Source organism: Arvicanthis niloticus, chromosome 6 (genome assembly GCF_011762505.2).
Source record: "Arvicanthis niloticus isolate mArvNil1 chromosome 6, mArvNil1.pat.X, whole genome shotgun sequence".
Lineage (NCBI taxonomy): Eukaryota > Metazoa > Chordata > Mammalia > Rodentia > Muridae > Arvicanthis > Arvicanthis niloticus.
In genome coordinates, this window is record NC_047663.1 from 69,894,304 (window position 1) to 69,920,129 (window position 25,826).

The 25,826-nt window shown below is 44.7% G+C and overlaps 1 long non-coding RNA gene across 2 annotated transcripts; it reads right to left on the reverse strand.

Moving 5' to 3' along the window:
• Window positions 1-10,012: 10,012 nt before the first annotated feature.
• Window positions 10,013-17,816, reverse strand: LOC143442810 (uncharacterized). 2 transcript variants are annotated; one of them, XR_013111310.1, is made up of 3 exons: window positions 17,671-17,816; window positions 12,262-12,428; window positions 10,013-10,774 (listed from the first exon to the last, which is right to left on the reverse strand). It is a non-coding gene; the product is annotated as an uncharacterized LOC143442810 (long non-coding RNA). The 2 variants fall into 2 exon arrangements; XR_013111309.1 differs by having other exon boundaries at window positions 10,013-10,491; window positions 10,626-12,428.
• Window positions 17,817-25,826: the final 8,010 nt, after the last annotated feature.

Consider the following 25,826-nt stretch of genomic DNA (forward strand, 5'->3'; position numbering starts at 1 on the left):
ATCTCACTAGTCACTCTCCCCCTATCCCCTTTTTGGAGACAGGGCCTTACTTTGTAGATCAGTGGTCTCATGTATATGATTCTCCAGCTGCCCCAGTGCTAGAATCACAGGTATTGCCACTATTCCTAACTTAGCTTCCACTTTTAAATTGTCCCTGCACAACTTCCCAGTAGTAAATGCACTTGGGACTAAGCCACACAAGGATCTTTAGGGGACAGTTCAGATCCATCCTGTAGGGGAGAGAGAGAGAAAGAGAGAGAGAGAGAGAGAGAGAGAGAGAGAGAGAGAGAGAGAGAGAGAGAGAACAGATCAAGAGAGCATACAGAGCTGGCTGGCTGGGTGTGGTGGTGTTTAATCCCCATATTCAAGGAGACAGAGTCAGGGAGCTCTCTGAGTGTGAGGCCAACCTGCTCAGTGCGGCTAGCCAGGGTTATGAGCAAGACCCTGAGTTAAAAGAAAACAAACAAAACAGAAGGGCCAGCCAGTGAAGGTGCCAGCTGCAGGCCTGGTCATGTGAGTTAGAAGGGAGATCTGGCTCTTGGAAGTTGTTCCTCTCACCTTCACATACTTGCTGGAATACCTCTCGACACACACATGCTCACATGAATGGATGGATGGATGGATGAGTGAATTAGTAAATGAATGAATTAGTGAATGAATAAATGAAAATGGAAGGGTTAGTGAATGAATGAATGAGTGAATGTATATTTAAAATGTTAAGAGGACATAAAAGGAAGAAGCATAAAGACAGACAGTTTGGTCCTGACCTGATTTTAGCTACCACTTACTACCCAGGCTGGATTGACATGAACTCTGAGGCATTCTAGAAATTTCCATGCATGTAAAGTTCACTCACAGAGGTGCTGCCTTGCATGTCTTCCTTTGTTTCAGAGAGCATCATTTAGTCATATCTCACTCTCTTCTCCCCCCTCAGTGGCCTAAATCTGGCACCAATGGCAAGACTATGAACCACAGGGGCAAACTTCCCATATATATGAAATTTCCTTCCCAGGACCTACAAGATCTGTTTGATCCTTCCAGAAACATAGCAAAATACTGCAATGTCCTGAGTGGCTAGACTTAAGGCCTCCTGTCACTCCCCTGCTCCCAGTCATCAAGAAGGACCTCACATTCCTCTATGAGGGTGAGCGTAGGTGGGCGCTGTTTGTTCTGGTGGGAACTCAGAATGGACACTATGTGACTGCTTGTTCCTTCTCTGTTAATCTCAGGAAATGACTCAAAAGTAGCTGAACTGGTCAAATTTGAGAAGCTGAGGATGACAGCAAAGGAAATCTGTCATCAATCCGAATGGCCTCAGTCGACATGGACCCTGCCCTTATGTTCAGGACTCAGTGCGTGAGTTGTTGGCCATGGTATTTGCCAGGTAAGAAGGTTAAAGTGAGCTTGCAGGCAGTGAGGAAAAGCTGAATAGTTAACAATGGGAGTTACATTAGGATGCGCTGAGACAATCACCTTCAAGCTTCGGTTTGCATCCAGGACATATGTGACAGACAGTAGTACAAACATCTTGTCCTTCAGATAGTTTTAGTGAATGTTGGGTACAGTGTTTATCTCTTATTTCAGAATACTGAGGCACAGAATTAGAGCTTGTAGTTGGTAGTAGCAACTAGAGCAGAACTGTCATAATGTCCACACACTGTGTTCATCTGTTGGTGCAGTGAGCAATGGTTTGTTCAGTGGAAGGAAGAAACAAAATTGTAGGTAGCTGTTCAGCATAATATTTAAAAAGGCTGAGGTTTGGGTCCACTTTCTATGCGGTGGTGGCTCTGCTTAGCTCTCTCTTTTTTTAATCCGAAGGCTTTATGTATTTAGAAATGTTCAATTAACAATTTGCCCACACAATTAGAGTTGTTTCCCAATATCTAACCTTAAGATATAAAATGTTACCCAGGACCGTCCTGGACCATCCTGGATCCATGTGTGGTTCTCCATGGCTCTTATATCTCTCCTGCTCCTAGCTCCTCCTCTTCTTCCTTCTCCTCTTCCTCTCCACTTTCTCTCCTTCGCTCCTCCCACATTAGCCCCTCCCAAATTACTGAGCTTTATTGTAAAATGTAGAAGGGAGACAAGGTGTCAGCTAAGCAATGAACTTCCTCAGCACATAGTGACTGCAAGGCAAATGGTGCCAGCTAGCTCTTCTTAGACTAAGACAATTTTCCTACTTCCCTTTTGGCCCCCAGATGGGAGGAATTCCCCCCCCCCAATTCAGCTGGAAGCAGACAAAGAAGATCATCATCCCAATTCCTTATGTTGGGGTGAATGGTTCTGGTTATTTTAAAATTATAGCTATGTTGTTATTTAAAGTATATTTTACAAATGTAGCTTCAGACAGGGAGGGAACTAGAAAGCTTAAATCCAGGGATTTCTACCTTTTCTGCCCTCTTCTCTATCCTTCCTTCTTAGGCAAAAAAGAAGGGGGTAGAAAAGAAAGGGGGGATATAGTAATATAGAAATCATAGAAACAGACAAATAGGGATAGGTTAGCAAATTTACTCTTAAGCAAAACATTACATAGGTATATCTTCCATTGGTAGAAATCTTTATAATTGACACAAAGTTGAAGTTATAATCTCTTACATTGGTACAGAATTTATTTTGTACAAATTTAAAGTTTTCATTGGCATGAATTTCTTATTGATATAAAATTGGGATTAACATTGTTACTCTCATATAGGCATTGTGCCTATATAACACCTTTAAGAGTACAAGGCTTAGACCCAGTCCTTCTATGACTGCTATTATAAACTGTTTTTAGATGATTAAGCAATGTGAGGTAAGGGCCTAATAGCAAATTCATGGCTCTGAGCTTATTGTTAGGGTGTTTTGTAGATTTAAATTAGAAATAGCTGAGAGTAATTAATGGACAACAGTCCAGATTGCTTTACATAGATAGTTGGTTTTCAAAAATATCAGAAGTCTACAGAATTGACAGTACAGACATTCCTTTATTAAAGATCATTTAATTAGAGACCAGTCTGCTCCTGACAACTTCCCCTTCTTGGATTCTAAGAAGAAATTGAGCATCTTTGGAGTTACTCCAAGGATACAAGAGAACACAGATAAGGGAGCTCGTAAAAAGCAAGGGTGATCAGAACAAGAAAAAGAAAAGACGTGAAGTGGAAACGGCCATTTGCTTTTGTATAAATGCTTAAGAATATGCTTTGCACTTGTGGGACTAAAGTAAGGCAAAAGAAATTACATAATTAAAAAAATTTTGTAGAGAAGGTTTGTCCTCGGTTTCCGGAGGAAGGTACAGTAAATTTAATAACCTTGAAAAAGGTCGGAGAAAGGCTTCAAAACTATTAAGATGTGCATGGACCAGATAAAATGCCTATAAATACCTTTAGTCTTTGGACCTTGATTAGAGATAGTTTAGATCCTAGAAGTGAGAGAGAATTGGGTTTCAGGCTAGCTGCCTCTGTCCAGGGACTCTTTGAAGAAGGAGGGAAATCACTCCCATGCATACAGAGCCAGCATTTGAGCTGCTGCCTTATGAGGAGGAGGAAGAGACCCTAGATGCGGGAGAAGACAAGCAGCTAGAAGAGGGAACTGCTAGATATCATAGGGAGGAAACTTCTTTGTTGCTTGTTGCCTCGGCAGAACTTGAAATTCCTTCCAAGGACAAGTTAGCTACAGAGAAAGTGCAACAACTCACTTTCACCTCGCTGTCTGTGCCAATGCAACAACTACAGGCTGGACAAGCTCAAGGGGGGCGGGGGCGGGTGCTTGGCACCACCAGAGTGGATTCCAAAGCCGAAAGCTAGTAAAACTCCAAGAATGTCCCAGCTGGACTGCACTCCTCCGGAGGCAGAGGTGGAGCCACTGTTATAGCAGTAGTGAGAAAGCCATCTGGGAGGCAAACTTCACAGAGGCTTTTATGTCTCTTACAAGTGACCTTGAAAGAGGCTACTAAGAGAGGAGACAAAAGATGTTCAAGGATTTGATCTCGAATTTCCGGTTATACAACAGACCTATCCTCAGGGTAATAGAGTTTATTCGTCTCTTCTGTTTAAACAGTTAAAGAGTTAACTGCTGGAGCACAGTCTGGGCCAAGATCCCCGTTTACTCAGGCTATCCCTGAGTTATTGTCCACAGAGGCCCTCCCTCCTGGGGGTTGGAAACAGTTGACAAGGGCATACTTGTCAGGAGGAGATTTTTTTGTTATGAAAATCAGAATTTGCTGGGCAGTGAGCAGAGATCAATCGAGCATAACAGATACCTAGTACTTTAGCAGGAGAGGGACAGTATCATGCACAGGTTAATTCTGCAGCTAAGAAAGCTACCTTCTGCATGGAGACAGACTGAGAATTTTTCTAAAATTCCAGGGTCTAGATGGATTGCATCAAGATTTTCTGACCAGGTTGCTGCAGTCAGCAAGCAGACTTATGGGGAACTCTGAGGCAGTATTTCATAAGATTGATAAAGTTTAATTATTTTACTCATTTAAATATTTTTAAATATATAATTTATTTAAAGAAAAAGTTTGCTTTAACATTGATATCATTAATTTTTAAGTTTTATACCTCATTTATAACAATTAATGTTAGTCTATAACCCATTTATATCTTAAACTAATATATAAAAATATTTTTAAAATAAAAATTTATAAATAAGTTAGGTATATAATAATATATATTTTTAATCCACAAGGACAGGAATTGTGGAATGAGCCCATGGAGCTCTAAAAAAATCAGTTACATCAAATTAAAAAAGGGGGAGTTATATACTTCTTCACCTTTACTTGAATTTTTTGACCTTGGATGGCAAGGGACTGTGCTGCTGAGTGTCCATGGCAGCCTATAACTCAGCATACTTATGCCCAAGAGAAATGGAAGGACCTGTTTACTGGCATATGGCATAGTCCTGATCCGATATTATTATAGGGATTAGGGCATGTTTGTGTTTTTCCACAGGAAGCTGAAAGTGCCAGGTGGTTTCCAGAGCATTTCGTGAACGCATGATAGTACAAAAAATTATCTACTTGTTGACTTCTTATGTTGGTTCTGTCCTGCCATATTTGCAGAAGACAAACAGGTATCTGCTGTTTGAGGCACAGGCTCATTGGTCCAGAGTGAGCCACCCAAAGGAAAACACAAGAAGACGTCCCAGGCACTGGAGCCTTGGCACACACATCCTGAGGATGGTGGGATGGTGAACCAGTTTGCCTCTTTCCTTCCCTTCCTTAAAGTAGCATGGGACTTTTTCTCCCCCTCTGTCCTCTCCCCTTTGCATGTGAGATGCTGTGAAGAAATTGCCCTGTCGCTTTGCAGACTTGTTGTTTGAAATGCACAGCCCAGCAGTCTCTGCCACATCACGCAGTATCATTCCAAATTCCAAGATCGGCACAATGTGATCCCCACTGGGAGCACGTCTCCATGCCTGGACGGAGTTGACAATCTTCCTCTTAGATTTCAATCCAGTCCTAGCCCTCGATCTCATCTGGAAGATGAAAAAAGCTAGCCTTTGAACTACAAGGAGATAAAGGCAGATAGGAAGTCCTTAGAGCACAGTGCTTGTCCACTTGTTTACAACATCCTTTTAAAAAATAAGTTTAAAGATTGTGTTCAGAGAGTAATTGTTATATCCATTCAATCATTACACTTAATGATTATTTTGAACTTTAAGTAGGATTGCTATCCTGTGTTTCTGAAAAACCAAAAAATTCCAGATAAGGTTTGTCCACATCAAGAGAATACCTGGGAAGTGACCCTGTCTTTCCATGTCCTTCTGGCCTTGCTTGTGAAGTGCCTTTTTCCAGAAGCATCAAACGTTACCCATTGCTTAAGTACCAAGACTTCTTGCCTGCTTCTTCCCCAGTGGGTGAGCCATGGCCAACCACATAGCCATGCCATAGCCAGGGGATGGAACGTGGACTTGTGTGTCCTGTCTGAGCCTCAGGAGGCAGGATGGTGTTCTTAGAGTGTGTCCTGCTCAGTTACAATGGCTGGCAACCCCTGTCTTTAGGTTTTGTTTTATTCTGAGTTTTGCTAATTTAGACTTCTAGAGCTTTATGTTTTGAGTTATTTATTTATTTTTTTAAAAGAAAGAAACATAATTGGATATAACATTGCAGTGAAGCAGCTTGGGGTGTTGGAGCGAATGCCAGCTGCTCGTACTGCTCTTTCAAGACAGCCTCCCCTTGCTGGATTGGCACCAGAGAGTATGTCTTTAAACATGACTAAAGGTCACAAACATGGTTAAGATGCACCAGCCTTTGCAAAGTGGGTTAGTCACCGAGGACAGACCTGTAAGTGGTTTCGTGGACGCTGCACATGGAGAAGGCCTAAGGGTAGCACCAGTCTGCTCATAGCTGCTGTTAGCCTGAGAATGACTGAAAATGACCCTGCCAGCCTATTTTTGTGTTCTTTTTGTAGACTCCAGAAAAATTGAAGGCTGCCAATCCGAGTAGTACTCAGATGTGAGGGGCTGCTGATTTTGAATTTTTCCACTAAATCCAGCCTATCATAGTGATCAGTAGCAAAATGTAAATAGCTTCACATTTTAAAAAATTGAATTGCAGTGCTTCTCACTGTGTCAAACAATATCAGTGCTTTACTTAATAATTCTCTTCTGTGTCATGGCGTTTGTCTACTTATGTATCACACTGTCACGCATTTGTAATTGTACATGTAACATATGATTGCACATGTAAACGTAATATGCATTATTGCCAGTTTTGCTCTGTGGGCTATTGTGGGGCACTGGGCTGTGAGAGGCAACTGGGTACCTCCACCAGTTGTGGGGCTGTAGCTTGCGCGTGGGCGTGGGTCCTGTTGGGCTGAGTTGTGGTTCCCCCGCGTCTGTCACCCCAGGCGGCTAGGGCCATGGCTCAGGGGGGCCGAAGCGTGGGAATTTGACTGAGTTCACTCCACACAGTGCTGGGTGGACACTGGGCTGTGGGAAGCCACTGAGCTCCATTCCGGGTATGGGGAGATCCCAGTCTGAGGTCCCGCAGGGGCAGAGATTTTGGGTTGGGGGGTCTCCGGGCAGAGGCCACGGTTGGCCAGAGACTGGCTGGTCTCAGTCCTTGGGCTCCCAGGCGCCGTTGGGAGGCCAAGAGGGACTGAGACGGGGGACATACGGGCTGGACTGGCCTGCAGCCGAAAGGGGCAAGGGGGAGAAGCTCCGGCGGTGCCCTGCGGGGTGGATGAAGCTCTTGGTCAAGGTGGCTCGCTTAGCTAGAATGTAGAGAAGTCCTCCAGTGGGAGATTAGGCGGTGGCTCATTGGTTGAAGACCTTCTCCAAGGTCCCCCACTGCAGGCCCCAATGACAAGAGGTAGTCCATGGTTTTAAAAGGTTTATTATCATGGCGGAAACGAAGAAGCTGCACCCCAAGCCCTCTGACCTTTAGGTAACTCATGAATATGGAGATCCCTTGAGGCTCTGCAGCCTATAGGCATGCCCTCTACCAGTGCTATGTGACCTAAGGCCACAAACCTTTCTTTGGGAGGGGCTGTGGATGGCTTATGCTAAGTGAAAGGAACCAGGGCCCTGGAGCAAGGCTGAACTTCTACCATCCCTTTAGGTTCTCCAGGGTTCGAGGCCTGTGCTCGACCAGGTACCCAGCTGCCTCTCACAGCCCACCGCCCCACAGGCTATGAACCTCATGTGCACAGAGAAGTACAAAACTCTGGCTCGACTACAAACTGCACAGTTGTTATCTAAACATGAAGAAATTGTAGAACACAGGACTGCTGACCCCAGTTGGCGCTGTGATGTCAAGTGCAGAATGTAAAATTAGCTGGTGACGTATCATTGTACCCTGTGTCTTTTAGAAAGACATTGGTGGAGTCAGTATCCCTTTGTATTTCTAATACAGCAATTGTACATATTGGTTATATTTTTGTTGAAGATGTTAGGAATGTAGTATATTTATACTTCTACAATCAGTTTGTGCACGCTGGAGAATAAATAAATAAAATACATAAAGCCATGTCTAAATTTTTAATAAATTCTGCATGCTTTTTACTACTGAAATGAAGCAGAGGTTTCACTACAGGATTGGGTCTCAGGAGGCTGAGGAGTAAGCCTCTTGCTTGGGAGAAACTGAGTGACAGCCTGTTTCTTTTCCATGGCTCTTTATTGAATCAAATAAATTACTATCATTAACGTTAGCACCAATTAAGCCATGTTCAAATTCTTCCATGCTTCTTGAGGTTCAGTGTAGCCTTTGTCTCCTCTGTGCCTCATCCCAACGTAAATCTCTGTGGAACATCTTTTTTTCCCCCTGAAACACAGAGAACTCAGAATGACATTGATAGTCACAATCAGCAGGAGAACAGTTTGGCTATTCATTGTAGACATCCAACGAGCACATGATATGCTTTGCTCTGTGAAATGCTTTGTTTTTACTGCTGGGGTTGAACCCAGAGACCTGTGCCCACTAAGCATGCTTAGTCTAACTGTTAAGTCTGAGTAATAAGATTTCACTCTACAAAAGGAGCATTTATATTTTAGTAGGTAAAAATCAGTAAAGTAGCAGCCTACTTAAATACATTTTGAGATCACAGATTTTTTCCCTGGGGCAGATGTAACTAACTGTGAGAAGCTGGACGGAATGCACAGAGATTGGGAGGACAGACACTGAAAAGAGACGTGGGAGGATGTCCTCCCACCCACCAACTCCTGCTAAATCTGTCTGTCATAATGGTTAGAAGATTCGAAGAAAAGGGAGACTGTTATTTTAGCAATTTCCCCTGTTTTAATGAATATTCTTACTGCTTTTTGTAGTCTGCAAAAATGTACAAAATCATGGCGAATTTCTATCCTTCTGTCTTATCACCCTTCTACACTCTTAAGTAAGCAACCATTATGGCCAAATTGCTGTCTGTAGGACTTCAACCAGATACAACTGGTAAGGGGGACAGTTTCCATAAATGCATGAATATATGAATGTATGAATGTATGAACTCTGCTGTTTACTGCTCTAGTTGGCAGCAAGAACCTGGGGAAGGGGAGGCTAAAAATGATGCAGACTAAGTCTCATGCAGTAGCCAACTTTATTTAGAGCCTCAGACAATTTATACTCTGGGAGTTAAGAATCACACGAGTAAGGTGCTCAATCACAAGGACAAGCCACATGTGGCAAAAACAGTTTATTTTTTCCCATAGAAGCATATGAATAACAACATCTGAGGTAAACTCACTCCCATCTGCTACACCTGGAAGGGAGCAGCTTGAAAACATATACAAAGAAAAATTCTCTGTTTTGAGGAAACTAAGGTCATGAAACTTCTTATTTTCTTGGAGTTTTCTCACAAGCACACAGAATCCTTCTTGCTCGACCCTATTCTTGGATGCGTTTGGCCATCTCCTCCATTTTTGTCTTTTTAATAACAGGATATTCATACCGTCTTTGATTTGAAATGTAGATAAATGTAATTGTCATTTGATGCATGAGTATCCCATAAGCAAGCAGATAATAACCCAGTGGGTATTAGAATAGTGAAGGCATAGCGTGTAATACTACAGGAACAGAGATCCAAACTATATTTGGCACTATTAGTTACATTGTTATATTGATCTGAAAAATCTAGAGAATAGCTTGAAAAGAGATCCATATGATTAGTAGTTCCAGTATCTTGTAAAACATAAATCTATATTTGCCTTTCATAGAATTACAAATTTTATGATGTCCTAAGCAAATGGGAAGCAACTCAAATCCTAAGGAAAAATTAGTCTCTTCTCCAGATGAACGACTATGTCTATTCCAATTCAAGGTACAGGCATAAACACAGGGTCATTAGTGAAGTAACTTCTTCCCTGTGCATAGGCTGTCACTTGGCCCTAGGTAGGCAAACTTGACTCTGATGGTAGAGCCATAATCTCCTCTGTCTTTTAGCTAAAAGCTTGGTCTCTCTGGTGACTTACACTGTCTCCTCACATGTTGCTGCCAGCAGCAACAGTTGAACCCGGTTCACCTGCAAGAGAGGCTGAGGATGGAAAGGGCGGGAAGAGATGAAGCCAAGACAAAGTTCTCTGATCAAGTCTCGAAGTTTAATAATTTGCTTTCACATATAAAGGGGAAGCCCCACCCCCCAGAGTCTCTTCTCGGTTCAGCCCAGGGGCTGGGCAAGGAGATAGCAGTCTGGAAGGTGTCAAGGCTAGCTCAGCAGGCAGTCCATTCTTCTTAGCTCAGGTAGCAGGCTCCAAGGCACCAAGGCTGGTAATGCAATGCCTCTCCTAGGTCCTATTGTTGTTTGGTCTATTGTGATAAAAGACTTGCAAGCCTTCTCAGGCCTGGGGGAAGGGCACACTCACACTCCACCAGTGTCTTTGATGGCTCAGGACTGGAGGAGCTGAGGAGGAATCCATGATGTTTCAGTGGATCCATCTACAATGACAGATGCATACCACTTCCCAACTTTCTTCTGGAGAAGTAAAAGTGGGACAGGTTACTGCATCCACTTGCTCATTATACAGGCCTTAACTGTAATAGATGGATCAAAGCAGCCAGCTCCACCTGTTGTGCTGATGAAAAAGAAGTATACGGTGACTCTCAATCATCCCTTAGATGAACCATCAGTAAAATAAGTGTCTATGGAATGGGAGAAGGTTGGATAATTTTGGTAATCACAAATTCATGAGAAAACCCCATAGCTTACCAGTAGGATAATGATTTCCTACCCTTCCATGGTAATTTGCAAGTAAAATTTGAGAATTGATAGAGTTCTATTGAAGATCCGCATACTCGGGAGACCCTTCCTCAAGTCTCAGAAGATCACGACCACCCAAAGATCACAAGAAACCATACCTGTATGCAATCAGCAGAGGCTTTATTAGGGAAGTTGGCCAACGGTCAAACCACAAGCCCTCTCTCAAGAGCAAGGTTTGGCCTCTAGTGATGGGTTAAGGGGTCTTTTAAAGAGGAAAACCACAAACCAGGGGAGTGGGGATGGGGTGAAGGGTTGCCAAGGATACATAACATAAGAATAGTGAAACATTCCAGAGAAACCCACCCTGTCATTTACCAACTATTTCAGATTAACTATCTTCACTTCTTCCGGCTATAGCCCCACCTAGGTGGCAGCATCTTTATCTGTGGTCAGGAATGTGTCTTCCTGCCTTGGGCCTCTCTCACCCATAGGTGGACCTACTGCCTGAGGCTTGAGGAATGTAATTCATCCAGCAAGTGTCCTGGGGGGCCTGAAATCTTATTTTCAGTTCCGCGTTCTGAAACCTGCATTTTTCTGCCCAGGTCTAAGGGCAAAGGAATCTACACATATTTCATAAAATGGCCTTTATAATTTTTCACTCCACACTATGATACTCTTAAAATTGTTGAGGTTACTATAATACAACAAGGATCCAATCCATATAATTGTTGGCATTGGGTTTTCCTCTGATTTACTAATTGATCAAGCAGAGTAAAATAAGAAGTTAGTATTTTATGGCCATTGCAATGTAAATAAATCTATTCCAAAGGTTTGTCTTCTTGTGTCTCTTATAGGAGACAATTTAGTGGGGAAAAATAAGATTAAAGGCAGTGAAAGTTCCACAAGATACACAGATGCCTCTTTTAGTCTGAAATCCAATAACTGTAGTTCTTAAATCCTAAGAAAATATTCAAGGATTATTCAACACTGCCTTTCTTTCTAGAGTTTTAAATATATTCATTAGTGCTTATAAACATCTTGATTTTGTTGAAATTGCACTGGAAATACCAAGCATACCCCATGAGGCCAGGGAAGAACTGTACTTTCCTGCGGTGCACAGGTTGTAAAGTTATCATTTTCATAAGCTCTCCTCATCACAAAACGGACAGAATTCAGTATTAGACTGATTATCCTATTTGCCACCCATGCTTCGGGGTCATTTTCAGGCCATGGAAGACACATGGCAAAAGGAGGCTCCACTAAGGACCTGAGGGAGCTGTCACCAGCCCAGGGTGTGCTATTTTTACTCTTGATTTTGTCTCTTATCAGTTTTAAGGATTGATCATCCAGTTTACATTCATTCAAGGAATTAGCCATCCCTCCGTCTTGATTAACATCCTATCTTTCCCAAGTATTTCAATAATAGCTCAAAGTAATGCCCAATGGACCCACAATTGGACAGGAATCTTTCCCCCTTATTGTTTTCACCTCTTCAATATTCTTTCAGACTCTGTCTCATACTTCATCTATAGTTCCTTCAGAAAGCCAGCGAGTATACCTGTGCTCCCCCTTTCTTTAAAACAGAATGCACAAACTCAATATAATGCAGAACTCCCCTGTTTTCTGCTTCGTTATGCTCACTTACCTCCTTCTGTGAGGATGCCCACGCTCTTATCTCACAGCCAGCTTCGGATCCCTGTTCAGGCGCCACTAATTGGTGGTGTGAACACGGGAGAGCAGGGCCCCAAAACGAGGTGGACCAAAGTCTCATGCAGTAGCCAACTTTATTTAGAGCGTCGGGCAAGTTATAGTCTGAGGGTTAAGAAGAGTCACCGGAGTAAAGTATAAACCCACAAGAAAAAGTTTCACATAGCAAAAAGAAAAAAAATTAGTTTTCCATAGAGGCATATGAACAGCAACAGCTAAAGCAAACTCATTCCTATTGATTACACCTGGGAGGGGCACAAAACAAAGCACATTCCAGGACTAGTCTGTGTTATTTGAAGAAACTGAGGTCATAGCTCTCGTCTTATTTTCCTGGCGTTTTCTCACAAGCACCCAAAATTCCCCTCTCATAACTCCATTCTCTTTTCTTTTCTCATATATTCCAACCAGTTTCCCCTCCTTTCCCCAAGTCTTTCCATTCCACCTCCCCCTCCCCCAGATCTATTACCCTTCCACCCCCTTCAGAAAAAAAGCAGGCCTCCTACCTATATCAACCAAACACAGTATAACAAGCTACAATAAGGCCAGGCACATACCATTGCATCAAGGCTGGACTAGGCAACCCAGCAGGGGGAAAAGGGACCCACAAGTAGACAAAAGAGTCAGGGACAGCCCCGCTCCCACAGTTAGGATTTCCATAAGAACATCAAGCTGCTTAGCATATATATATATATATATATATATATATATATATATATATATATATATGACCTAGGTCAGACCCCTACAGGCTCCCTGATCTCTGTGAGTCCCTACGAGACCCAGTCAATTGATTCTGGGGGCTGTGTTCTCTGAGTGTGTTCCTGACTCCTCTGGGTCCTTTGATCCTTCCTCTCCCGCTTCTCTGCAGAACTCATCAAACTCTGCCCAAGTGTCTTGCTGTGGGACTCTGTGTCTGCTCCCAACACTTGTTGGATGAAGTCTCTCAGGTCTCTCTGATGACGATTGTGCGAGGCTCCCGTCCCAGAACAATCTGCAGGCAGGACAAACTGCAGCCCACAGGTTTTGTGGCTGGGTTGGTGTCTCAATCCCTCCACTTGAGGCCTTGCCTGGTTACAGAAGGTGGCCATTCAGGCTCTGTGCCTCACATTACTGGGTGTCTTTGCTCCTCTCATAGATTCCATGGAGTTACCTTTGCTAGGTAATCTCAGACATTCCGTGGAGTTTCCATTGCACTAGGTTTCCATGTCATGCCTGAAATGCTCCCAGTTCCAGAATTCCAGTCATTCCTCCCTCTTTCCTCCCCTCCTGTTAACAACCCCACCAGTCCCAAGTCCACCCATGAAATCTATTTCCCTTTCCCAGGGAGAGCTCCCCTGAGCTCTTCCTGTTACTCAGCCTTTCTGGGTCTATGGACTACATATAGCATGATTGTCTTTTACTGTAAAGATTCTATCCACTTAAAAGTGAGTACACACCATGGCTGTCTGTCTGGGTCTAGCTTACCTAATTCAGAATAACTTTTTCTAGTTCCATCCATGTGCCTGCAAACTATACAATGTTATTCTTTTTGACAGCTGAGTGATACTCCATTATATAAATGTACCACATTTTCTTTATCCATTCTTTGGTTGAGGGGCATCTAGGTTGTACACAGTTCCTGGCTATTAGAAATGAAGCTGCTATAAACATAGTTAAGCAAGTGTCCTATCTATCTATCTATCTATCTATCTATCTATCTATCTATCCTCCCTCCCTCCCTCTCTCTATGTGTATACACACACACACACACACACACACACACACACACACACACACACACGAGTGGTGTAGCTGGTTCTTGAAGTAGATCAATTCCCAGTTTTCTGAGAAACTACCATATTGACTTCCAAGGTCGATGTACAAGTTTTCACTCCCACCTGCAGGGCGGAAGTGTTCCCCTCGGTCTTATCACAAAGAGGTTACTAAAGAAATTATAATATGCTAATTAACTCAGCTTAATCATTACATAAGATAAATATGTATAAAACATTCAATTGTGTCCCATAAATATGTATGGTTAATATATGTCAAATCAAACTGAACAAAACCAATACAGAATCAAGTCAAAATACGAGAGCCTTGGCCCCAAAGTGTGAGGGAGGGTGAATGAACCAAGACAGTCTTCTAGGTCTCTGGAATTTTTCTGCATCCCACAAAGACGTTTCAAACTGTGAAGAGCTAGTGGCATTGAATGGTCCTCTTGCTATTGGAGACACACCACTTTCAATTGTTTCTGTGGCTTAGAGAAGGAAAACTTAAGATATTCATGAACTGAGAATAGATCTTATGTCACTGTCGGTACTATTTATATACATCAGACAACTCATTTTTTGGTACCTCCTTCCCATGTGCCAACTTTCCAGCCCGGAAGATGGACAGTGTCAAAACTGTTCCTTCATTTCCCAGTCCCCATGGATCATTGCCACCTCCACAGGAGGCTGCCAGGGACCTCAGTGAGGTTGGATTGAGGGAGGAGACAGAGGTGGTCAGTTTACACAAACCAGCCACCTTTGATTTGCAGCCAGAGAAACCTCTAGGAATCTAGAGATTGTTTCTTCATGTCAACATTCCAGAGATCTCAGGTCAGAAAACTATGGGCCTCCAGAAAGAATGCAACCAGCATGTGCCAAGCCCTGGGTTCTACCTGCAGCACCAGGAAGAAAATGTGGGCAGCAAAGTTTGTTTCTTCTTTCGGAGAGAGAGAGAGAGAGAGAGAGAGAGAGAGAGAGAGAGAGAGAGAGAGAAGGAAGAAGAAGAAGAAGAAGAAGAAGAAGAAGAAGAAGAAGAAGAAGAAGAAGAAGAAAGAAAGAAAGAAAGAAAGAAAGAAAGAAAGGGAGAAAGGAAGAAAGAAAGATGGAAGGAAGGAAGGAAGGAAGGAAGGAAGGAAAAAAGGAAGGAAGGAAGGAAGGAAGGAAGGAAGGAAGGAAAAAAGGAAGGAAGGAAGGAAGGATGGATGGATTGATGGATGGATCAAGCCAAGCATAAACTTCAAGGACCAAAGCTAGAAGTTCTGGGATGATAGATCCCTGTGCCCTTGACTGAAAAGGGTCTGAAAAGGCAGGGTCTGGTGAGGTTGCCCAGTCTTGACTGTAAGACAACTCTGGAAGGGGCATTTTGTTTGGCAAGCACAATGCACTTTTAGATATTTTAATTAGTTGCCAACCTGTAAAGATCTGCTGTTTTCACATTAACAAATTGAAAGCTAGACTCCTGGCTCCATTCAGTAGAGCTGGTTAGCCTGAGTGTAGGCTCTTGCTGTCCCCCCACCCCACCCCCCAGTTAACCCCATCAGGCCATGGCTTCTCTCAACACTTCTGACCCCTGCCTGCCCCTGCAGCAACAGACCTGTCCATCTGAGGCATGGACAGGTGTCTCTTTATCCATTTTCTTACTCAGAGAGCTATGAGAACAGATTCACCCTTGGGATGGGGCCAGATGAGTTAAAATCTGAGCTTGGGAAATGACCTGGGCTCTAGAAGCGGCTTAAAGGTCCAAGGTCTGGAGCCAGGGCTAAGAGTGGCTAGGGCAGGGAAAGTGGTAACAATGTATTTTCTTCTAGATGCTCCTTGACGTCTTATAATCGGTTAGATCTGATCAAACTCTGATTTCCTTCACTCATTTTCAGCTCTACCCCCTTTGGGTAGCAACTAACTTCTCTTTCTGTAAACAGCCTCGACGTCTTGGCTCTCTGGTTCGCTGTTTTGGCTGGCCCATTCTCAATATCCCACTTACTTATCCACATTTTATTTTAAGATCAGGGAACACTGGGAACAGCATCTTTTTTTATTTTACTATAAATGCAGTAGGAAGGCTTGTTCCTGGTTCTACGTCACACTTAATATCTCCGAACCACATCGGTTGCTCTTCACAGCACTATAACTTAGTCACAATCTGGTTTTGATTGACAAGGAACTGAGAAGCCACACCATGGAGTGAAAAAAAAAATCAAGATTTGGTGCACATTCAAGCATCAAATACTAAGCTTCATTTTGGAGCCAGGACCACAATCCCCTAATAAAATTCAAGGGCCCACACATATATCCATAATAGTTGTTTTCTACCTATAGACTAATTTATAATCACTTGAGCATCTAAGCTACATTTGGTTGGGGATTTTCTAAGTGTTAAAGCCCCCCACCCCATTCTCTTTGTTTCCCCCTCCTGTCCTGTTTGCTCTTATTAAACTAACGCTTAAAGGTCAGGCTGACCAAAGCCGTTAAACAGGGAAATAAAATTGTAATATCAGCCCAAACCTTAGGTGTATCTCAAGCAGAGCTGGAGACTGCTTTGCCGTGTCTTGGTTATGCCTGAGGAGATGTAAACCTGGAAAGTTCCACCACTTATTCATGGCTGTCATCCCCAATCTGCACTACTCTTGGATCTGTGGCACCTTCTAGGGAAGGTCTTGTCTTCCATGCCCCACAGCCCAGAATGCTGCAAGTCAGACTCAAGAAATCACAGGGAAGCAAGTCTTGTGCAGAGACCGCAGGAGACTGGACGGGACAAGAGAGCAGGTTTCTGAGCCAGATGGACATCAAAGGACACCCTAGTCTCTGAACGTGGCATTCTGGCATTCGGGAGTCACTGGACTGTGTTGAGCACTTCTCGGGACCTCTCTGGAAAAGTCAAATTCTTCAAGAGATGCACAGACCACACACGCACAGAGAAAGAGGCCTTGCATTTTGCCCAGGTCTGTAAAGTTGAAAATCTTGCCCAAAATTAAATTAAAAACTAAACTGAACACCAAGTTTTCCTCTAGCAAGCAGTGGCAACAGCAAACAAACCCTTCATGTCCTTTCACGACACTCTTTGAGGAGGGAATTGGGCTTTTTTCGCTTGTCTCTAGTCTCCAAATATATGCTTTCCATGTAAGAACAAACACCGTGTGTTGGGAAGGGAAAGAGCTTGAAGCCTGGCAGAGAGGCCTGAAGTCTCAGAACTCTGAATCCTACAGGGATCCAGCCCCAGAGACAGTGAACTTGTCGCCCAGCTAGGGGGCTTCAAGGAGGCTGCTGCAGTCCCCAAGCAGTGCAAGTGCGGTTCCTCACCTTTCCCAAGTGGCTGGACAGATTTGTGCACCTCGCTGCCTAGGCCCAAGCTTCTTTCGTGCTCTGTCCGAACATAGGAGCGGTCCTCACGCGATTTAGTACAACCAGGCACTTAATCCCCCACCCCCCACCCCCACCCCTCGGCCACCCCAGGTGAGGCTTGGAGACTTGCTTCCGGTGTACACCTTTCCACCCACCACAGCCTGTCCCCTCTCCTGTCCCGGTCTAAGGCTTCCTGTCTCGAAGCTGGAATTGTTCAGAGCCTGTTGTCTTTCCCTGGCTAGGTGTCAGATACTCACGCTTCAGGTGTTTGCCAAAGTCACCAGCCAGAATGACTAGAAAGCTCTGCCCAGCAACGTTGCAGTCAGCGAGAAAGAACAAGCAGACTGCCAGCTGGCAAACCCTTATTTTCTGCGAGCTCTTCTAAAGTGCTCCTCGGCGCAGCCAACGCAGCTACCAGGTTTAATAACTGTGTCAGACAGCCCCGCCTCCCCCGGAGGAGCTGCAGATGACAGGCGGGGGGGGGGGGGAGGCGGGGGGCGGGGGGGCGGGGGGGGCGGAGGGGGTGTCGGGGGAAGCCCGCGCTTTGTACCTCAGTCTCCCAGCCTCAGCCACAGGAAAGATTACACAGGGACCCACCACGCCAAGGTTCAAATGCCAAAGAATCTTTTGGGAACCTCACTTGTTTCCTATTTACTTGGAACATACATCTGATTGGTTACCAGCAGTATTTCTTTCAGAAAACAAGACGAATGAGCCAAACCTGCAGGTACGTGTTAACCTGCATCTCAGATGGAATGGACCTTACACAGCCTCCTCCAGCCCGGTTCCCACTTGACACCTGGCCCTTGGTGGCGTGTCCTGGACACCGCACGATGAGCAACAAGCCTATCTAACTGTGCCACACATTTTATTGGCAAACATCAGCTTCCTCGTCTGTTCCCAGGACTCTTTTCCACAGGACCTTATTGTATTGTATTCGCTGTGGTTCCTCCACTTGGACCATTTCCAAGTCTCAAGTGGCTTCTGGAGACAAACTGGATACACACAACTGGGAGGAATCAGCGGTTCGGTTTTGAAAGTGCACCATCAAAGCTGAATATTCCACTGAAAGTTATGTTTTAGAGCAGGTATGAGGCCGGTCTGAGCACACCGCAGACTAGCGGCCACGCCTCTCAGTCCCCCAAGAGGTCTCACCCTCACTGGCTCCACTCCAGGGCTCTTTTCTGGCCCCCCACCTGCTTCCACTCTGCCTTGTAATTCCTGGAGAGCTGCTGATCCCTGACAACAGTGACCTAGAGCTTGGACGTGCCAGGGAGAATGTCAATGGATGCTGCTTTAAATACGGATTCAGGGATATAGGAGGAATTGGTTGGTACTGCAGAGATAAGAAAGCATCGATATTAAAGTATGTAGGCTGAGCTTCAAGAGCCTGGGTGGGGTCGATGGCTATCTCAGACTGGGAACATCGAGTTGCTCCACCCCTTTTCAACAATTAAGTTTATACTTCATGGGATCGAATTCATCCCAAGTCCCCAGAGGAGGTTTTCACAGTTTGAAACCAATTGTCACTCCCACTGTGTCCTATACACACTGACACTAACCAAGTCAAAGACAGCAGCCAGAGAAGATGTGTGCTGGGGCTTGGAGAAAAATAAGCCTACTTATCTCACAGCAGAGGGTTCTAGCAGAGATCAAGGCTTTTACCCTAAGCAATGTGAATGGAGATGCAGAGTCTAGGGTTGCACAGCCATTTGTCAGTGCATGGAGAGTCTGTCTCTGGGGTACATACAGGGATGGAGGCTGTTTGGTGAAATGCACGGTTAACACCAATTCCATTTAAGGCAGAGTAGGGGGGCCTGATGCTGACCAAAACCCAGAGTTAGGCTACACAACCCTTAGCCCCGCCTTAAGGTCCTGTGTCTTCCAGCTAGGCTCCATCTCATAAAGTTTCCACAAAATCCTGAGACAGCAGGGCCGGCTGAGGACTGAGTGTTGACTCGAAGGAGCCTGTGAGAACATTTACATTCAAGCCCTACCTGCCAGCAGCTCAAGGGTAAGTCCTCAGCCTTATCCTTGCCCCTTTTATCAGGTGTGGTTTTGACAGGAATCCAACACCATTCATTCGTGAGTACAAGTGTGCTCCTTTCTCCACTGTGGCAGGGGGTATGTCTTGTGTGACTATAGGGACCGGGCCTTGTGGGCTGTGAACTCTGTCAGACGCTATCATAATACATTGCCTCACTCTGTCTTCCTGTAGTGTAGGAACTTACAATTCCTCTGGACGGACAAAGGGACTGATGTTCTGAGAGGAAAAGTGGTCACACAGCCTGAGTGTGGTACAGCTGGCAAAGTGAAGGCAAAGACTGTGTTCTGAGTGAGCCCTCCATGGTCGTCCTCAGCTTCTGTTGAAATCACCCAGGAATCCATCCTGTTACCTTTCCCCCATCCAACCAGAGGTTCTGTAAAGTTCTGAACGTAAAAGGAACTGAACTGCAGTCCACCAGTCTCAAGTGTTCTCTCCTCATCTGTGGAGCTGGGCAGAGGAGGGAAGCAGAAACTGCAGAGATGGGAAAGTTGCTTTGGGCAATTACACTGTGCTCTCCCATCAGTCAAAACTCATGTATTCCCTGTCTGGAGTCTGGGTCCAGCTTCCTCTGCAGAAGCCTCAGTCCTTCCTTCTCCTTTGTATGGTTGCATGACAGCTGCTGCCAACATACTTGTGCACCGGTATGGATGGCCTGGCTCTCAACTGTTTCCCTAAGGCTTGGGAGCTTTTCAAGGCTTGTTCTCAAGCTGATAGAGCTACTGGGAGGGAGTAGAACCTTTAAGACGTGGGGGCTTGTGGTAGGGACAATTGTGAACAAAGACCAGTGACACAGGTAGGTAAAAAGAATTTACCAAGAAAGTGAAGGAGAGTTTATTGAAATACAGCGTAAGAGAGGCAGTAAGTGTAAACGATGTTACCGACCTACCTAAAGTAATGGGAGTCCCTTTAAAACAATTGGGGTGCGGGGTACAATTGGGCTGGTCTGGGAGGAGTCGCTCCAAGGAACCAGTCTGAGGTAACAAGAAACTTCACCATTCCTTGTGGAACTTGTAGAGCAGAGCTGTTCAGAATCGGGGTGGAAGACCCATGTCATATTTGAGGTACCTGAAAATTCCAGTATGCTGCAGATGCAGCATTGGGAGTCCTGGGAGAGTCAGCAGTTAGTGGCTCAGGGGAAGGAACAGCAGCCAGGCAACCCAAGAACCTCACAGGGCTTGTTGACATTCATTCAGTGCTGTGACGGTGGTGGCCTTCTTGTAGGACAAGTGGGGAAGACCAGACCCTCTGACAGGGCTTTATGCAGCGATCTCCTGTTGGAGAAGCGCAGCAGTCTGATTTCTGTGGGTCTCATACTGTTCAGGCGGATCTGCTAACCTGCGAATGTGAACGAAGAACCCTGGAGGGTGAAGATAGAAAGCCCTAGGGAAGAATCCAGGATTATCTTGACTCTCCCACCTGCTGGGACCCTAGCAAGCTCAGCAGTCCTGAGCTCTGCCCCATCCCTTCTGAGCCCCATCTTCCTCCTGGTTCATACCTCGACCTGCAATCATGGGTCTGTACCCTGTAATTTTACATTTTTCTTAACCCTAATTTTAAGAACTGTTCTTAAATACTTTAACCTCCCTTCTAGTCCACAGCCCACCAGAGGTAATGGAAGAGAAAGGTTATTAGGATACAGGGGAAATGGACCTACTTAGAAATTGTTCTTTGGGGGCTGGAGAGACAGATCAGCAGTTAAGAGCATTGACTGCTCTTCCAGAGGTCCTGAGTTTAATTCCCAGCAACCACATGGTGGCTCACAACCATCTGTAATGGGATCTGAGGCCCTATTCTGGTGTGTCTGAAGACAGCTACGCTGTACTCATATACAATAAATAAATAACCCCTTTTTTAAAAAAAAGAAATTGTTCTTTGGAGCAAATCCCATCTGCATTGTCAGGAAATCAGCAGTTCAGTTCACAGGATTTAGTAGTGACAGCTTGATCCACTTGCAAATATACCAGCATAAATATACCAACAGTCCAGTTCAGTAGTGTTGGGATAGCAAATACGAATCAGCAGCAGTGGCACGGCTCAGCAGAGACAGCCAGACCCCTGCGGAATCATCGCGAGTCTAGCATAACTGCCCTTTGAAAGGCTCTACTCCATTGCTGGTGGGATTGCAAATTTGTACAACTACTCTGAAAATCAATCTGTCAGTTCCTCAGAAAATTAGAAATAGTTCTACCTGAAGACCCAGGTACAATGCTCCTGGGCATATACCCAAAAGATGTTCCACCATACCACAAGGACTATGTCCATAGCAGATTTATTCGGGATAGCCAGAAACTGGGAGCAATCCAGATGTCCCTTAACCAAAGAACGGATACAGAAAATGTGGTTTGTTTACAAAGTGGAATACTATTCAGCTAGTAAAAACAAAGATATCATGAATTCTGCAGGCAAATGCATGGAACTAGAAAATATCATCCTGGGTGAGGTAACAGACCTGAAAGGACATACATGGTCACTGATAAATGGATATTAGCCATAAAGTACAGGATACCCATGATACACCCCACAGACCCAAAGAAGTTAAGCAAGAAGGAAGGCCAAAGTAAGGATATGTGGATCTCACTTAGAAGGGGGAACACAATATTTATAAGAGGCAGAGGGAGAAAGGGATCTGGGTAGAGAGGGATGAGGAGAGGAATGGGGGGAGGATATCAGGATCAGGTGCAGGTGCAGGGAGAGACAGGAGAGAGGGCCAGGAGAATGAATAGAAATCTGAAGCTGCTTGTGGGGGAGGGGGAGGGACTTGTGGTGGGGGGAATCTCTAGAAGCACTAGAGACCTGGGATGGGGAGGCTCCCAGGAGTCAATGTGGGTGACCTGAGTTGACATGCCTAACAGTGGGGACATGGAACCTGAAGAGACCACCTCTTGTAGTCAGCCAGTACCCCCAGAGGAGGGATTAAGACACCAACCCACCCACAAAACTTTCAACCCTAAATTTGTCCAGTCTAAAGCAATGCAGAGACAAAGATGGAGCAGATACTGAAAGAATGGCCAACCAATAACAGGCCCAATTTGAGACCCAGCCCACAGGCAAGCACAACTCTCACACTATTAATGATAGTCTGTCTTGCTTGCAGACAGGAGCCTAGCATGGCTGTCCTCAGAGAGGCTCTACCTAGAGGCTGACTGAAACAGATGCAGATACCCACAGTCAAACATTGGACAGAGGTTGGGGACTCTTATGGACGAGTTGGGGGAAGGATCAAAGGCCCTGAAGGGGAAGGAAACTCCACAAGAAGACCAACAGAATCAACTAACCTAGACTCTTGGCAGCTCTCAGAGGCTGAGCCACCAACCAAAGAACATACATAGGCTAGACCAGTCCCTCTCTCCCCGACACACACACGCACACGCACACGCACACGCACACACACACGCACATGCACACACAGGGCTGCCTTGGCTGGCAACCATGGGAGAGGATATGCCTAACCCTGCAGAGACTTGATACAACAGGGTAGGGGGATACCTAGGGGGCCCCCACCATCTCAGAGGAGAAGGGGAGGAGAGAGGTGGTGGAGGCACTCTGTGAGGGAGGAACTGGGAGGCGGCATCATTTGGGATAAATATAAATAAATTAATTAATTTCAAAAAAGAATTTTGTTTAATGATGTTAACTTTTGGCAATGTCATACTATAGATTATAAGTTTTTTTTAGATTATGGAGAATTAAAGTATGTACACATGTTAATACATCATACAAACTGTTCATACTCAGGATTTCGATATGCTTTTGCCTTAGGTTCTGACAGCAAGTTAAGTTGGAAATTGAGAAATACCCAAGAACTGGAGGAAGGGCAGAGAACCCAGGATCAGAAAGTTCATTGGTGCCAGGTCTCAGAGTCATATCTAAGCTAGAAAACTCTTCTATCCTATTTTCTCACTCACAAGTCTGAGGGGCTCATGCTGGTTCCCAGATGTAGACAGCTGTGCTGATGACATACCTGAACTCAGTGGTCTAGGATGTCTGCCTATGGTTACCTCTATAGGCCCAGAGGCTGAAAAAGGCCCAGGGTAAAGGGAATCTGAACCCCATATCAGGACAGGCTTCGTAGGTAGCCAGTGTCACATGAAACCTTTGTCTTTTCTAGATTCTAACTCCAGGGCTTCCTCGAAATTTCTAATCCTCTCATGAATACTGATGTGTTCTGCACTCTGCACTGAGAGGTCAGATGAGGGTGTGGGATCCCCTGTTACTGGAGTTACAGAGGTTTGTGAGCCACATGTATGTTCTGGGAATCTAACCCAGACCCTCTGAAAGAACTGCAAGACTTCTTAACTACTGTGTCTTTCCTCTATCTTATGGTGATTGGTTTTAGAGACAAAGTTTCACAGTGTAGCTCTAGTTAACCTGGATCTTGTTATGCAAACCAGGCTGGACTTGAACTCACGGACCCACCTGTCAGAAGTCTTTGTAGTAGTGGGATTAACGGTGTACACCACTACAGCAGACCAGGAATCTGTCTCATGAAACAAAACCAAATGTGAGCATAGTACTATTTATTCCTGTTAGTAGGTCCTGGGTACCAGCCTAGACTTCAAATATATTGAAGATGGTTCTTAAATCAAGAGACAGCTTAGGATAAATATTAATATTATGAAATGTTCACTGTACAGTTTAATGCACTGCACACTTCTGGGCATCCTATTTTTTTAAACCAAGCTTTTAATATTTGAGATTATTATAATTTTATATACAATTATAATAATTAACACAGTTATCCAGGATACCCATCTATGTCAGTATTAACATCAATGTCCCAATCCTGTCTCTTTAGAAGGAATGAAAATGCTCACAGAGCGCAGGGCTGCAATCCCAGTGCTTTGGATCAGGAAGATCCTGATTTGTATCTAAACTTGATTGCCTATGAAGAGCACAGAGGAAGGGGCGAGAGATTATAGTATAGAAAGTCTGCTGTGCTTTCAACTCCTTAGTACTCACTGACATAGATGAAAGTATCCCAGAGCACCCAGGACACATTTATTTTACCATGTATTTCTAGGTATTAATATATTCCATGTTTTCACTTCATTGACTGTGTTTCCACTGCCGAGTTCCTACAGTGAGGACTGTAGCGTGTAGTTATGAAAAAACAATCCACGCTAAGGCCAGCTATGAACCAGCAACAGAGGTCTCGCTCCCATGGTTCCCGAGGCTAGCTGGCCAACCACCCTCTATGGCTAGCTGGCAGAAAGTGGGCTGTTGCTTGCAAAAATCTTCATAACCCTGTAAAATGAAAACTCCAAAGGCTTGTAAGTTACCAGCCAGATTTATAACAGTAGATCTTCAACCCCCAAAACGACCACACAAAGAACCCACAACTGAATTGATGTTGATACAAGCTGCACACCTAGATTGGACAAATGTGCCCTACATTACTCAGTGATCTATCTAAGAAATGCCCAGTTACTTATGGCTGCTAGGACCACATGGTTCCAGCTCATCATCCTCTCCTACAGGTTCCATCTTGTCTCTCCTGTCTCTGTCTCTCTCTGTCTCTGTCTCTCTCTCTGTCTCTCTCTCTCTGTCTCTCTCTCTCTGTCTCTCTCTCTCTGTCTCTCTCTCTCTGTCTCTCTCTCTCTGTCTCTCTCTCTCTGTCTCTCTGTCTCTCTCTCTCTCTCTCTCTCTCTCTCTCTCTCTCTGTCTTCTCTCTAAAACTTTCAGCTCCACCCCTTCCTTCCACTGCCCAATCACAGGCTCTAGCCTTATCTGACTAATGAAGATTTTACCTGATCTCACCTGAGTACAGGGCAGAAAAAAAACAGACAGCAATCCACAATAAGGACCATGCTTGATAACTCAGAAAAACATGGAACCAGGCTGAGACCCGGGGACTTTCTCTGTCTCCTCCCTCCTGTTCATTCCCTCCAACTTCTCTTTTCAACAGCACCTTCTTCCTCTTCATTCTTCAGGGTCCCTCACCCCAAGTCTGCTGGGTTTAACCCTTTGTTAAACCCCTCATCTCCCTCCTAAGGCCAAGCTGTAGGTCCCAGGATATGTAATCCCTTGGCCAGGTCCCCAGCCCCACTGCTCCCTGCAGGACTTCACAGCAACCCAGGCTTGGGGCAGTTCACCACCAGCCCCATCTACCAGGCTGTTCTGCTTCTTTTCATTCCTGTCCCTCTTACTGAGGATGTTGTCTACACTCCACTTCTTCCACTATTGTTGATTAGCCATAATTTATACAGTTATTTTTTAAAGTAGAACATGAGAAATATTCCCTGGTGTTTAGGACCAAGGGATGCAAAATTCTGAGATTCTGCTGTTGAGTCAGACACCACTGTGGTTCAAAACTGCTGGCTGCTAACAGAACTGCTTAGGTTGTATGTGAAGCTCTCCTAGAACAGG